The sequence below is a fragment of the Trichechus manatus genome, unplaced genomic scaffold (genome assembly GCF_000243295.1).
Source record: "Trichechus manatus latirostris isolate Lorelei unplaced genomic scaffold, TriManLat1.0 scaffold00202, whole genome shotgun sequence".
NCBI lineage: Eukaryota > Metazoa > Chordata > Mammalia > Sirenia > Trichechidae > Trichechus > Trichechus manatus.
Genome location: NW_004444138.1, coordinates 4,112,284 through 4,126,668, shown reverse-complemented (window position 1 = coordinate 4,126,668; position 14,385 = coordinate 4,112,284).

Genomic DNA, 14,385 nt, shown 5'->3' with positions numbered 1-14,385 from the left:
TAATCCTCTTTAACATAAAATTACAATCACAAAATGGAGGACAACCACACAATACTGGGAATCCTGGCCCAGCCAAATTGATACACACATTTTGGGGAGGACATAATTCAGATCATGACAGGCATTATTTTACATTTTTTCAAATCTCTTTAATGTCTGGCTTAGAAGACAGCTGGCTTATCATAGGTGTCTCTGCCTTTAACCTGTTAGGATATCACATGCCACGAAGTTTCTGGAAATTTCCACCCGACACTCATGGGAGACTGAGTGAAAAAAGACTAATAGTTTAGTATTGTGACGATTAATTTTATGTGTCAACTTGACTAGGCTATGGTGCCCAGCTGTTTGGGGCAAACACTAATCTAGACTTTGTTATAAAGTATCGGCAATCTCCGACAGGTGACAGGTGACTCCCGTTGGTTCTGACATAAGTCAAATATCTCTTTTTATTTTTTTAAGTTTTCATTACTATTGCCCTTTATTATCAGTATCTTTATAAATCCAATCTTTATTTGTGATTAGGGGTTGGAAACATTACATATAAACTTTAAGATATAGTTTAATACGTATATTAAAAAATACATTTACCACGGTAAAGGAGAGTTGAATGAAATTGACATTCTGTGAGTTGCAGGAGTAACTGCAGAAGGTTCTGGATTCCCTGGATTACCCCTGGGAGTGGGGATGGCGTTTCTAGGCAGAACATTGGTGAGAGTCGTCTGTCCGGTTCTTTTCTTTTTTACATCATATATTTCGTGGTAACATCTCACTGCTTCCCGAATCTGCCTGTCGACTTTAGCAAAGCGATCATCGCTTGGGTCCATGTTTTCAAGCAACCGAAGCCCCTGATTTAGTGTAGAAAACAAAATGTATACGGCAGTGTTTTGAACAGTAAATCATAAAATTGAACATCTGTGAATGAACATCTGACAAGGATAACATCGGCAAATTATGCATTGCAACGCTGCATGCAGTACATATTACTGAGGATAAGATGTACAAAAAAAAAATGGATGGTTATAATGTGGTTCGCTATAACTAGAATACATCGTAAATCAGGGACTGCCGATAGTTACATGTGATTAGTTACATCAGTTGGCCTTAAGTAAAGCAGATCACCCCCCACCCCAGACTGTGGGTGGGCTTTATCCAATCATTTGAAGGCCTTAAGTGCAAAAAAGGAGTTTCCCTAGAATGTGTCCTTCTTTTCTCTTCCCCTTGCCAAAAAAACAGGCCTTTCTTCTGAGGTACCTCTGGGTAGGTTCAAGCTGCCAACCTTTTGCTTAGGAGTCAAGCACTTAACTGTTTGTGCCAGCCAGGACTTCTCCCCTCACCTGACCTACAGATTTTGGACTTGCCAGTAGTCCCCATGCCCCCATCAATGTATAAGCCAGTTCCTTAAAATGAATCTCTCTCTCTCTCTATATATATATATATATATATATTTTTCCCACCCCACTGGTTCTGTTCCTCTAGAGCACTCTGAGACAGGAATTGTTATAAAAACAGTTTTGACCTAAAGGACCTCCTGAAAGGGTCAGACTGCAACTTTGAGAACCTCTATTTGCGTTCGGCTGCTAACCAAAAGGTGAGCAGTTTGAATCCACCAGCCACTCCTTGGAAACCACATGAAGCAGTTCTGTTCTGTCCTTTAGGGTCGCTATGAGTCGGAATCAACTCGACAGCAATGGGTTTGGTTTTGGATTTTGCACTTTCTTTCTTTGGTTTCTACGTTTGCATCTTTGAGTCACTTTTAACATGTAATGATTGAATCCTTTTTATGTATCAGCGGAGCCCTGGTGGCGCAGTGGTTAAGAGTTCAGCTGCTAACCAAAAGGTCGGCAGTCTGAATCCACCAGCTGCTCCTTGAAGACTCTATGGGGCAGTTCTCCTCTGTCCTATAGAGTCACTGTGCGACAGAATTGACTGGAAAGCAATGGGCTTTTATGTATCAAGGACCGTGTCAGCCACTGGCTGCAAAAGGCTAAATAGGGTCTGGTTCTTGCTCTTGAGTTTGTAGACAAGATCCAGGACATCTTTCCTCTCCCTGCTATCCAGGAGCCTCCCCAGCGGCCTGATCCCCAGTGGGAGCTTATCAATCCATCTCTACTTTCTCTGGAAACTTTCCTCTGCCTGGCTCCTGATCCTTCTCAGCAATTTATAGACATGCTTAAAGTTCCCCCTTCTCTTAAAACGAAAGCTTCTGTTGCTGCTACCTTTCTGCAAGGCGATAGGGTAGATACCAACCAACCCATTGCCATCGAGTCAATTCCAACTCATAGTGACCGTATAGGACAGAGTAGAACTACCCCACAGAGTTCCCAAGGAGCTCCTGGTAGATTTGAACTGCTGATGTTTTGGTTAGCAGCTACAGCTCTTAACCACTATGCCACCAGAGTTTCCCATACTGCCTCCCTCTCCCTTCCCTTTATAACCACACTTCTTAAAAGTGCTACCTACATTCATGATCTTAACTTCCTCCTCCCCACTCACTCCTTACCCTACAAAGCTCTGCCTACAAATTGACAAGCTACATAGTCATTTCTCAATCTGCTTTCTCACTCAACCCCTCAGCAGTATTCCACCCTGGTGACTGCTCCCTCTTCCTGGGCTTTTCAAGTCTGGATGTTCATTAGAATCACCTGGGGATCCTTAAAAAAAAAATTATTCTTGCCTGAGCCTCCTCCCCTGCGGTCATCATTCAGTTAGTTTGGGTGGGGCTGCAGAATGCGTTGTTTTTAAAGCTTCCCAGGTAAACTGAGAGTTTTAGCCTGGGAGAAATGAGATATAGATGTCTGACTGAAGAGGTTAAGTAGCTCTGTAGTCCTGAATTTGATTAAAAAATGTCAGTATGCATTCCTGTCTTAGCTTCTTAGTGCTGCTTTAACAGAAATACTGTGAGTGGGTGGCTTTAACAAACAGAAATTAATTTTCCCACATTTTAGGAGGCTAAAATTCTGAATTTAGGACACAGGTTCTAGGGGAAGGATCTTTCTCTATTAGTGGACCGGGGGTCCCTGTCTCTTGTCAGCTTCTGTTCCTCAGTTCCTTGGCGATCTTCATGTGGTGTGACATCTATCTTCCCCCATCTGTAGCTCCTTACGTCTGTGGCTAATCTGCACTTCTTAGAACTCAGAAGTGATTGGCTGAAAACACACCCTACACTGATATGACCTTATTAACATAACAAAGAAACTCCTATTCTGAAATAGGATTACATCCACAGGTATAAACCAAACCAAATCCATTGCTGTCAAGTGGATTCCAACTCATTGCGAGTCTATAGGACAGAGTAGGACTGCCCCGTACGGTTTCCTAGGCTGAAATCTTTACGGAAGCGTATCACCACATCTTTCTCCCTTGGAGTGGCTGGTGGGTTCAAACAGCCAACTTTTCGGTTAGCAGATGAGCACTTAGCCACTGCGCCACAGGGCTCCTTTCCACAGGTATAAGGGTTAGGATTTACAGCACATATTTCAATCCATAAAAATTCCTGAGAACTTTTGTGTTGAAAAAATATTCCTTGCTGCATCCACTGAAAAGGCCTAGAAACAATGAGCATCCTTGATGACCAAATTAGGGTTTCTAAGTACCACTTCCCTCTAAAGGGAACCAGGGCTCCTTGGAGAAGGCCGATTCTAGGTCTAGGGCAGAAGATGAACAAGATGAACTTGGAACATCTTGGTATACCAGCAAGCAAGGAAATTATCAAAGACTTCTGAAATGCTGTCAAAAACTGGGACAATTTAAACATCATGGAATGTGGGTGGCCACCAGAAACAGTTAAAGGCAAGGAAACATTCTCTCTAGAGCCTCCAGAAAGTAACAAATACCTGCTGACATCTTGTTTTTAGCCCAGTGAGACCCACGTTGGACCTCTGACCTATAGAAGTGTAAGACAGTAAAAATCTGTATTGTTTTAGCCATTAAGTTTGTGATATTTGTTACAGCAGCAATAGGAAAAACTCATAGGAAATAACAGAGGATGATGTTGTATAGAAAAACACAGATATTGACATCTATGATTACAAAAGGGATTTAGAAGATTTGGCTTCAATGGGAAAAATTTTAGGAATAACCCACCAATTTATTTCACCTGTATCTTATGCTTATATTGTTGTTAGGTGCTGTTGAGTTGGTTCCGACTCATAGCAACCCCATGTACAATGGAACGAAACACTGACCGGTCCTGCGCCATCCTCACAATCATTGTTATGCTTGAGCTCATTGCTGTAGTCATTGTGTCAATCCGTCTCTTTGAGGGTCATGTTCTTCTTCACTGACCCTCTACAATGACCAAGAATGACGTCCTTCTCCAGGGACTGATTCCTCCTGATAACACGCCCGTAGTATGTGAGACGTAGTCTTGCCATTCTTGCTTCCAAGAAGCATTCTGGCGGTACTTCTTCCAAGACAGATTTGTTTGTTCTTTTGGCAGTCCACGGTATATTCAATATTCTTGGCCAACACCATAATTCAAAGGCGTCAATTCTTCTTTGGTCTTCCTTATTCACAGTCCAGCTTTCACATGCATATGAGGTGATTGAAAACACCATGGCTTAGGTCAGGTGCACCCTAGTCTTCAAGGTGACATCTTTGCTTTTTAACACTTTAAAGAGGTGTTTTGCAGCAGATTTGCCCAATGCAATGCGTCTTTTGATTTCTTGACTGCTGCTTCCATGAGTGTTGATTGTGGATCCAAGTAAAATGAAATCCTTGATGACTTCAATCTTTTCTCCGTTTATCATGATGTTGCTTATTGGTCCGCTTGTGAGGACTTTTGTTTTCTTTATGAAGAGCTATAATCCATACTGCAGGCTGTAGTCTTTGATCTTCATTAGTAAGTGCTTCAAGTGTTTACATACTTATATAAGAATTTTTAAATACGTAAAGGGACTCTTTCATACATTTAATAATCCTAAATGATAAGAAAACATCATTTAATGGTTTAGCATTTTTTCCCCTTGATGGTACACTAAGTAATAGTTATTTCTCCTGATTTTACTGTCGTTAAATACCAAAACCAAACCAGTTGCTGTTGAGTTGCTTCTGACTCATTGCGCCCCTGTGTGTATCAGAGTAGAACTGTGCACCATAGGGTTTTCAACGGCTGATTTTTTTGGAATTAGATTGCCAAGCCTTTCTTCTGAATTGCCTCTGGGTAGACTCAAACTTCCAGCCTTTCAGCTAGCAGTCAAGTGCATTAACTATTTGTACCATCCGGGGACTCCTTTACTATCATTACCTACTGCCATCTAGGCGGTTCCAACTCACAGTGATCCATAGGTTTTCCAAGGCTGTATATCTTTGATGGAAGCAGATTGCCACATCCTTCTCCTGTGAAGCTGATGACGGTTTCCAACAGCTGACTTCTCATTTAGCAGTCGATTGCTTTAACCACTGCCCCGCCAGGGCTCCTCTTACTATTGTTAGAGTCAGTGAAATAAGGTAACATATGTGGAAGCACTTGTTACATAGTTAAAAAACAACAACAACATTGCCTTCCAGTCAATTCTGACCCATGGAGACCCCCTGAGTTACAGAGTAGAATTGCTTCATAGGTTTTTTTTTTTTTGGCGGGGGGCTGCAATCTTTACGGAAGCAGGCCTTTCTTCTGCAGCACCGGTAAGTGAGCTCAAACCATCAACCTTTAGGTGAGTAGTCTAGCGCTAATCACTCGTGCCACCCAGGGACCTTTGCTACATAGTTAGTAGTCATTGACTATGACCCTTTCAAGATGTGTATCTGCGATCTTTGGAGGTGCTTATCTCTGTTTTTGGAACCCTGGTGGCACAGTTGTTAAGAGCTTGGCTGCTAACCAAAAGGTCAGCAGTTCGAATCCACCAGCCACTCCTTGGAAAACCTATGGGGCAGTTCCACTCTGTCCTATAGGGTCTTTATGAGTCAGAGAATTGACCTGACACCAGTAGGTTTTTGAATTTCTATTGTCCTCCTTCCTTATTACTCATTTCTAGGGTTTGGTCAGAATGCTTTCCTTTGTTTTCCCCTCTCTATAACAGCACTGCTTAACTTTTGCCCATTGCGCTAAGAACAATGTCCATTTCTCATTCTAGAGACAAGAGTCTGAACATTTCTGGGATAAATCTAAATTTTCTGAGAAGTCATTTGATGATAATCCCACAGGTGAGAGAGTAGATTCCTCTTCACCACGTTCTGCTTCCTTCTGGAATTCTCAGCTCTCTCATGCTGAGTGGCTTTTGCATGATCATAATTAATTAATATGAATATCAATGCGAGCAGAGGAGAGAAGTCTGTGAGCTGCAAAGTCAGGTGGATTGCCTGTCACAGATGGGCTCACGTGGCTGCCCGGGTGCGTCTTTAATGCACTGAATTTATTTTGGTCACTTTCTGAAAGTCTTAATCTCTTCCCTTTCCTGGTAAAAGTCTGGAGGAAGGCAAATTCCAATGCGTGCCTGCAAAAACTTCCGTTCTGACAGAGGCCATTTAGAGGATGGGATTTGTCCTTTGCAGGGGTTTATGAGTTTATTGGAAGAAAAAGTTAAGAGTGATGAAGAGAGCAAGTGCAAGAGAGAAAAACAAGGAAGAAAGGGCAGGAGAAAATGCAAGTCAGATGGTGGTTGGTGAAGGGCCGTGTAGCTGGAAATCTGCATTTTAGCACCCTCAGGAACCCCATCAAGTCGGTTCCGACTCACAGCAACCCTATAGGACAGGGTGGAACAGCCTCATGAGTTTCCAAGGAGCACCTGGTGGATTTGAACTGCTGACCTTTTGGTTAGCAGCCAGAGCACTTAACCACTGCACCACCAGGGTTTCCACACCCTCAGGAGAGTCTCCTGATTAGTGGGATTTGAAATCCTAGGGCTGGTCCAGTCACAAATGAGTTTCACTTTCGAATGGAGAGAAGCAGTGTGGGCCTCAGAAACTACCCACCCACCAAGCTCGAGGCAAAGAAGCCTTCACCAAACTCCTGTGGCAGAACCCTGACCCCCACCCCACTAAGCTCAGGGGGTGGAACCCCACCCCTACCCCACCAAGCTCAGGGGGCAGAACCCCACCAAGCTCAGGACACTGAAACGCTTCACCATCACCCCTATCCCACCCACCAAAATCAGGGCTCAGATCCCCCCCAACCACCTCCAACCTCCTCCCAAGCTTAGGGTACAGTAGCCTATAATGGTGGTCTGGGTGGGAGTTATAGGAACTAAAGGGAAGGAACTTGAAAGATAAATAATTGAAGATTTTAGAAACTGAGGCAGGCCCTCCCTACCCAGAGAACAGCCAGCGTGGCATTTGAGTCATGTTGCCCCAGTGGATCCCCTGCTAAGAGATGTGGGCATCTGGGCTGGCAGGGCCCTTCATGCAGACAGCAGGGGCCCCGAGGGGAGAGGCGGGGCTGCAGTTCATTGTAGGATGTCCTAATCAGAAGGTGGGGAGTGAGGCGCCAGGCAACAGTGAGATGCCCAAGCACACCGTTCTTCTGGAGCCTGCAGACACCTCTGTGATCCACCAGCAGAGAAGGGCTGGATGGGAGCGTCGGTAAACCTGAAGCAGTGTTGGAGAATTAATGAAGAAGCCTCTGGAATTCCACCAGCACCACACATGGAGGGGGCCTCCCGGGCTCTGCTTGCAACACAGGACAGAGCCACCACTTGGCTCAGAATGGCAGCTTCTAGCCTATGCGGTGGTTCTTAGCCTTGACCCCACCTGCCATCAGTCCTTCCTCTGCACCAGGCCCAAGGGGAAGCATTTCAGTAGCCCTCTCGTTCCAGTCTATCTAAACAAACAAAACGCAAACCAGGTGCCACTGAGTGGATTCCAACTCATGGCTACTCCATATGCTTAGAGTAGAACTGTACTCCACAAGGTTTTCAGTGACTGAGTTTTCAGAAGTAGATCGCCAGACATTTCTTTGAAGGTGCCTCTGGGTGGACTCGAACCTCCAACCTTTCAGTTAGTAGTCAACTGCTTACCTGACTGTGCCACCTAAGGACTCCTCCATTCTCTCCACCCTCCCCCAAAGACTTCTACTAAATGGTCACAGAGGGATCCCGCACTAGCTACCAAAATTCATCCATCTTGGCTTTTAATTTTTATTTCTAAATATGTGCAGGCAATGAAAGTTCCCAGACACAGGGAGAATCAGCAGCTTAAAGAGGGCCACTGAGCTGAGAGGGTGATGGAGCACCTAACAAATAATTCTAGTTTTTTTCTCAAGGAAGTTCTAGAAGCTATTTTATCAAGGAAATAAGAGTTTTTACTGTAAAATAAAAGAGCAATTGTTGTTGTTGTTAGGTGCTGTCAAGTTGGTTCCAACTCATAGCCACCCCATGTACAACAGAACAAAACACTGCCCGTCCTGAGCCATCCTCACAATCGTTGCTATGCTTGAGCCCATTGTTGCAACCACTGTGTCAGTCCATCTCATTGAGGGTCTTCCTCTCTTGTGCTGACTTTCTGCTTTACTAAGCATGATGTCTTTCTCCAGGGACTGGTCTCTCCTGATAACATGTCCAAAGTATATGAGACAAAGTCTAGCCATCCTTGCTTCCAAGGAGCACTCTGGCTGTATTCTTCCAAGACAGATTTGTTTGTTCTTTTGGCAGTCCATGGTATATTCAGTATTCTTTGCCAACATCATAGTTCAAAGGCGTCAGTTCCTCTTCAGTCTTCCTTATTCATTGTCCATCTTTTACATGCACATGATGTAATTGAAAATACCATGGCTTGGGTCAAGTGCAACTCAAGGCTTTAATTTTTTCTTCAGTTCTTTCAGCTTGAGAAATGCCAAGCATATTCTTCCTTTTTGGTTTTCTAACTGCAGGTCTTTACTTTGTCTTCTCAAGCAGTCCTTTGAGATCTTCTGTTCGGCTCTTTTACTTCATCATTTCTTTCACTTGCTTTAGCTACTCTGCATTCAAGAGCAAGTTTCAGAGTCTTTTTTGGCATCCACGTTAGCCTTTCTTTCTTTTCTGTCTTTTTAACAACCTTGTGCTTTCTTTGTGTATGATGTCCTTGATGTCATCCCACAACTCATCTGGTCTTTGGTTATTAGTGTTCAGTATGTCAAATCTATTCTTGAGATGGTCTCTAAATTCGGGTGAGATAGACTCAAGGTCATACTTTGGCTCTTGTGGACTTGTTCTAATTTTATTTAGCTTCAACTTGAACTTGAATATGAGCAATTGATGGTCTGTTCTGCATTCGGCCCCTGGCCTTGTTCTGACTGATGATATTGAGCTTCTACATTGTCTCTTTCCACAGATGTACTCCATTTGATTTCTGTGTGTTCCATTTGGCAAGGACCATGTATACAGTTGCCATTTATGTTGTTGGAAAAACGTATTTGCAATGAATAAGTTGTTGGTCTTGCAAAATTCTATCATCTGATCTCGGGCATCGTTTCTATCACCCAGGTCATATTTTCCAACTACTGATCCTTCTTTGTTTCCAACTTTCACATTTCAATCACCAATAATTATCAATGCTTCTTGATTGCATGACTGATCTATTTCAGACTGCAGAAGTTGGTAAAAATCTTCAATTTTTTCATCTTTGGCCTTAGTGGTTAGTACATAAATTTGAATAATAGTTGTATTAGCTGGTCTTCCTTGTAGGCATGTGGATATTATCCTATCACTAACAGCATTGTACTTCAGGATACATCTTGAAATGTTGTTTTTGACGATGAATGCAACACTGTTCCTCTTCAAGTTGTCATTCCTGGCATAGTAGACCATATGATTTTTCTGATTCAGAACGGCCAATACCAGTCCATTTCAGCTCACTAATGCCTAGGATATCGATCTTTATGCATTCCATTTCATTTTCGATGACTTCCAATTTTCCTAGATTCATACTTCATACATTCCATGTTCTGATTATTGATGGATGCTGGCCGCTGTTTCTTCTCCTCTTGAGTCCTGCCATATCAGCAAATGAAGGTCCTGAAAGCTTTACTCCATCCACGTCACTAAGGTCGACTCTACTTTGAGGAGGCAGCTCTTCCCCAGTCGTTTTCTGAGTGCCTTCCGACCTGAGGGACTCATCTTCTGGCACTATATCAGACAATGTTCCACGGCTACTCATAAAGTTTTCACTCGCTTATTTTCAGAAGTAGACCACCAGGCCCTTCTTCCTAGTCTGTCTTAGTCTGTAAGCTACACTGAAACCCGTCCACCTTGGGTGACCCTGCTGGTATTTGAAATACCTGTGGCATAGCTTCTATTGTCATAGCAACAAGCAAGCCACCACAGTACAACAAACTGACAGACAGGTGGTGAAAAAAGCAATTGCAGCACAAGCAAGAATTCTTGGAGATAAAAACATAATTCTGGAGAATAAAAGAACTCAGCTGCAGCAGTAAATGGCAGATCAGACAGAGGTAAAATCTGATATGATGAATTAGGGGCTCAATTTAATTCAAAGAATTGTTGCCACCCCAGAGTGAAAAGGCAAAGAGGTGGAAACTATGAAAGGAAGTATTTATCATGGAAGGAGGTCCAGGAGATCTTTTCTTTCATCTGACAGGCGTCCAGGAAGAGACTACAGACATGGTGGCCGTGAAGCCATCACCAAAGGAACAAAAATTTTTCCTTGAGCTGAAGAGAGATTTGCAGCATCAGATCAAAAATGCTCTTCAAGTGCTCGGTGGAATTATTTGAAAAGACACGCAGGTGAAGCCTTGGAATGCCAAGGAGTGTGGGGAGGGGGCAGCGTGGTGACGTTCAGGATGCCCCTGGTCGCAGTGACAAGGTTTGAATCCTGACACAGCTGTTCTCCAGCTGTGCACTCTCCGGGAAACCATTTTGTCCTTTGGTGCCTTAGCTTTGCTTTCTATTCTGTCAAATGGGAGATGAAGCCTATTTCATCCAATATTAGTGAAAACTAAGAGTTAATACACATCAGTCACTTCACAGAGAGCTGACACATTTTATAATTCCTTAATGTTGTTGTTAGGTGCTGTTGAGTAGGTTCTGACTCATAGCAACCCTATAGGAGCAAGTAGCACTACCCCACAGGATTTCCTTGGCTGTAATCTATGGGAGTAGATCACCAGGTCTTTTCTCCCTCTCAGCCACTGGTGGGTTCAAACCACTGGCCTTTCGGTTTGTAGCTGAGCTCTTAACCATTAAGCCACCAAACCAAAAAACCCAACCCATTGCCATCGAGTCGATTCCGACTCTCAGCAACCCTACAGGACAGAGTAGAACTGTCCCATAGGGTTTCCAATGAGTTACTGGTGGATTCAAACTGCTGACCTTCTAGTTAGCAGCCAAGATTTTAACCACTACGCCACCAGGGCTTCATTATGCCACCAGGACTCCTTAACTGCTCAATAGTCACTAGCTATTATATTAATAAAAACCAATGATTATTACTGATGGTGATAGAGAAATATAGGTTCAAACCTTTATTAAGCTTTTTAATTTTACACCCAGAGTTTGTTATGCCATTATAAAAATTTACCAGTAACTCTTCTAATTTATCATTCTGGGTTTGGAACATAGACATTCTCTAACCCTGGGACAAGCCTGGAACTCCCTGGAGTCCAGCGGAATGAAAACCTTTGTAAAGCCCTGGGGGAGGCGGCCAGGTATAGCTCTGCCCTCGAGTAAACAATGCAGATGGAGCCTAAGGATCCGCTCCCTGGCTGAGCAGGGTTGGATTTTGGTTTGGAGGGTGGAATTTGTTTGCTTTGTTCTGGGAGTCCAGAGGGGACTACAAAGCACTTCACAGAGAAAGTTACCGCACAGAAATTCTTCCTTGGGGCAAACAGCAGGAGGTAGACCTGTGCACCCAGTGGGATCTCAACCATGATTTTGCTGTTGGTGGGGGTGCTTGCCATTGAGTAGATTCTGACTTACGGCGACACCGTATGTGCAGAGTAGAACTGCCTTGTGGAATTTTCAAAGCCACATTGCCAGGTCTGTCTTCCAGGGTGCCAACCTTTTGGCTGGTGGTTAACCCTTTGCTTCCCCCAAGGATTCCTCAGGTATGATTAGAAGATTTGAATCACAAGCCAAACCTTTTCATAGTGGTTCCCTTGAGCCATCCAAAATCCTGCAAGGAGCCTTTATCACTTGCATAATGAGGAGAAAAGGCCCCAAGGGTCTTCTCTCACAGACCAAGAAGCCAGTTGCTCTTATCTAGTAAACACCCATTAAGAGGTGCTTGAGAAGGAGTGTTTTGGTCTACAAGCAGACTGGAATTCTCCCAGGACTCTGAACGTTGGAGCTAGCGCAGCCCACAGTCTGGCCTTTGGAGCTCCCTGGGGGCGTCCAGAGAGAAAGGAAGGACTTCTGGTAGACATTTATCTTCTTGGCAAGATGTTTTCTTGCTCTTAGCTGCCTACTAGTGGAGTCCCCCCAAACTCATGGCAACTCCATGTGTTAACAGAGTAGAACTGCTCTATAGGGTTTTCTTGGCTGTAATCTTTACAGAAGCAGATCACCAGGCCTTTCTTCCATGGAGCTGCTAGATGGCTTTGAACTGCCAACCTTTGGGTTAGCTGATCAAAAACCTCTTGGGCCACCCAGCCTCCTGGCAAGATGCTTAAAACCAGGCGATCACCATTATAATAGTTACTTTTTATCAGCCGCCATATGCCAGGACCTGCTCCAAACTCTTACATACTTCATCTCATTTTATCCTTTGTTGTTGTCATTGTTAGGTGCCATCATGTCAGCTCCAGCTCATGGGTTACTTATGTATAACAGAACGAAACATTGGCCAGTCCTGTGCCACCTTCATGATCATTGGTATGTTTGAGTCTATTGGTTATTGTGTCCTTCCAACCTAGGGGGCTCAGCTTCCAGCACTATCTTGGACAATATTCTGTTGCGATCCATAAGGTATTCACTGGATAATTTTTGGAAGTAGATCATCAGGCCTTTCTTCCTAGCCTGTCTTAGTGTGGAAGCTCTGCTCAAACCTGTCCACCATGGGTGACCCTGTTGGTATTTGAAATTCCTGTGGCATAGCTTCCAGCATCATAGCAACACGCAAGCCACCACAGTATGGCAAACTGACAGATGGGTATTTTATCCTTCAACCAAACCAAACCTGTTGCTGTCGAGTTGATTTCAACTTATAGTGACCCTATAGGACAGAGTAGAGCTGCTCCACAGAGTTTCCAAGGGGCGGCTGGTGGATTCAAACTGTTGACCTTTTGGTTAGCAGCTGAGCTCTTAACCACTGTGCCACCAGGGCTCCATAGGCAAAGTGAATTTACAAGTGAGGCAGTTAAGACTGGGTAAAGTTAAGGGATTTTCTCCACAGTAAGCAGAGGAGATGTTTGGATCCCAACACTGCAGTAATGGATCCATGACATTAGGGAAAATTTGAAGGCAACAGGTTTTTCTTGCTAAAAATCACTATTTTTGCATCATCTTCAGTTACGAGATGTTTAAAATTTGCTTTTGAAAGAAAATACTCTAATGTATCCCTACTTCGTAAGTGTGCAGGACAGTAATGTTCTCCATAATGAAATGGAAGCAAAGTTGCCTTATCTGCTCTTCAAGGCTGGCAGCTTTCTGTTTATGAATGTGGTGACTCTGTGATGAATTTGGCTCTGCTTCTTCTTGGGGATGTGACGGCTGCAGTACTTTTTATTTTTCTAACTCCTGTGATAGGCCTTGGGCTGTAGCATTTTGTGCTGGAAGCTCAGGGCTAAATAAAGGACCTCATATCCTTGAGTCTGTGTTGAACTCACATTAGACATTGAACTTGATGGAATCCCTAGAACCAAGCTAAACCCTGGAGATTAGCTGCCACAACCCAGAGAAGGACAGTCGCTGTATATGAACATCATCTTTGACTCCCAGCCCCAGAGTGGAGTTGGGTTGTTCTTGGTCCTCATTTCACCGGAGCCTTTGGCAATTGTCTTAGTCTCCCGCAGCTGCTATAACAGAAATACCGCAAGTGGGTGGCTTTAAAGAGAACACATGTATTTTCTTACAGTTCTGGAGGCTAAAAGTCCAAGCCAGGGTCTTGGCCATGTTGATTCCTTCCATGCTGGTAGCCCGGGCGTTCCTTGTCTCCTTGGCTTCTGGCCGATCCTCACATGGTGTCTGTCCTCCCCCGTGTGTCTGTGTTTGTGTCTGATCAACTCTTTCAATAACTCAGAAGTGATTAGATTTTGGACACACCTTGTACTGGTGTAGCCCCATTGATACCATCAAAACCCTGTTTCCAAACAGGATTACATCCGCAGGTATAGGGGTTAGGATTCCAACACGTATTTTGGGCGAATGCAATTCAATCCATAACAGCAACGTTTGACGAAAGGGCTCATCTTCTGTCATAACTCCCTTTTCTCCTGATTCCTATGTAGGACACCTCAATCTCTTGGTTTCTGTCCTTGCTCTTGGATCTCTCCCTCTGGTTCCTCTTCTTCTTCTCAAC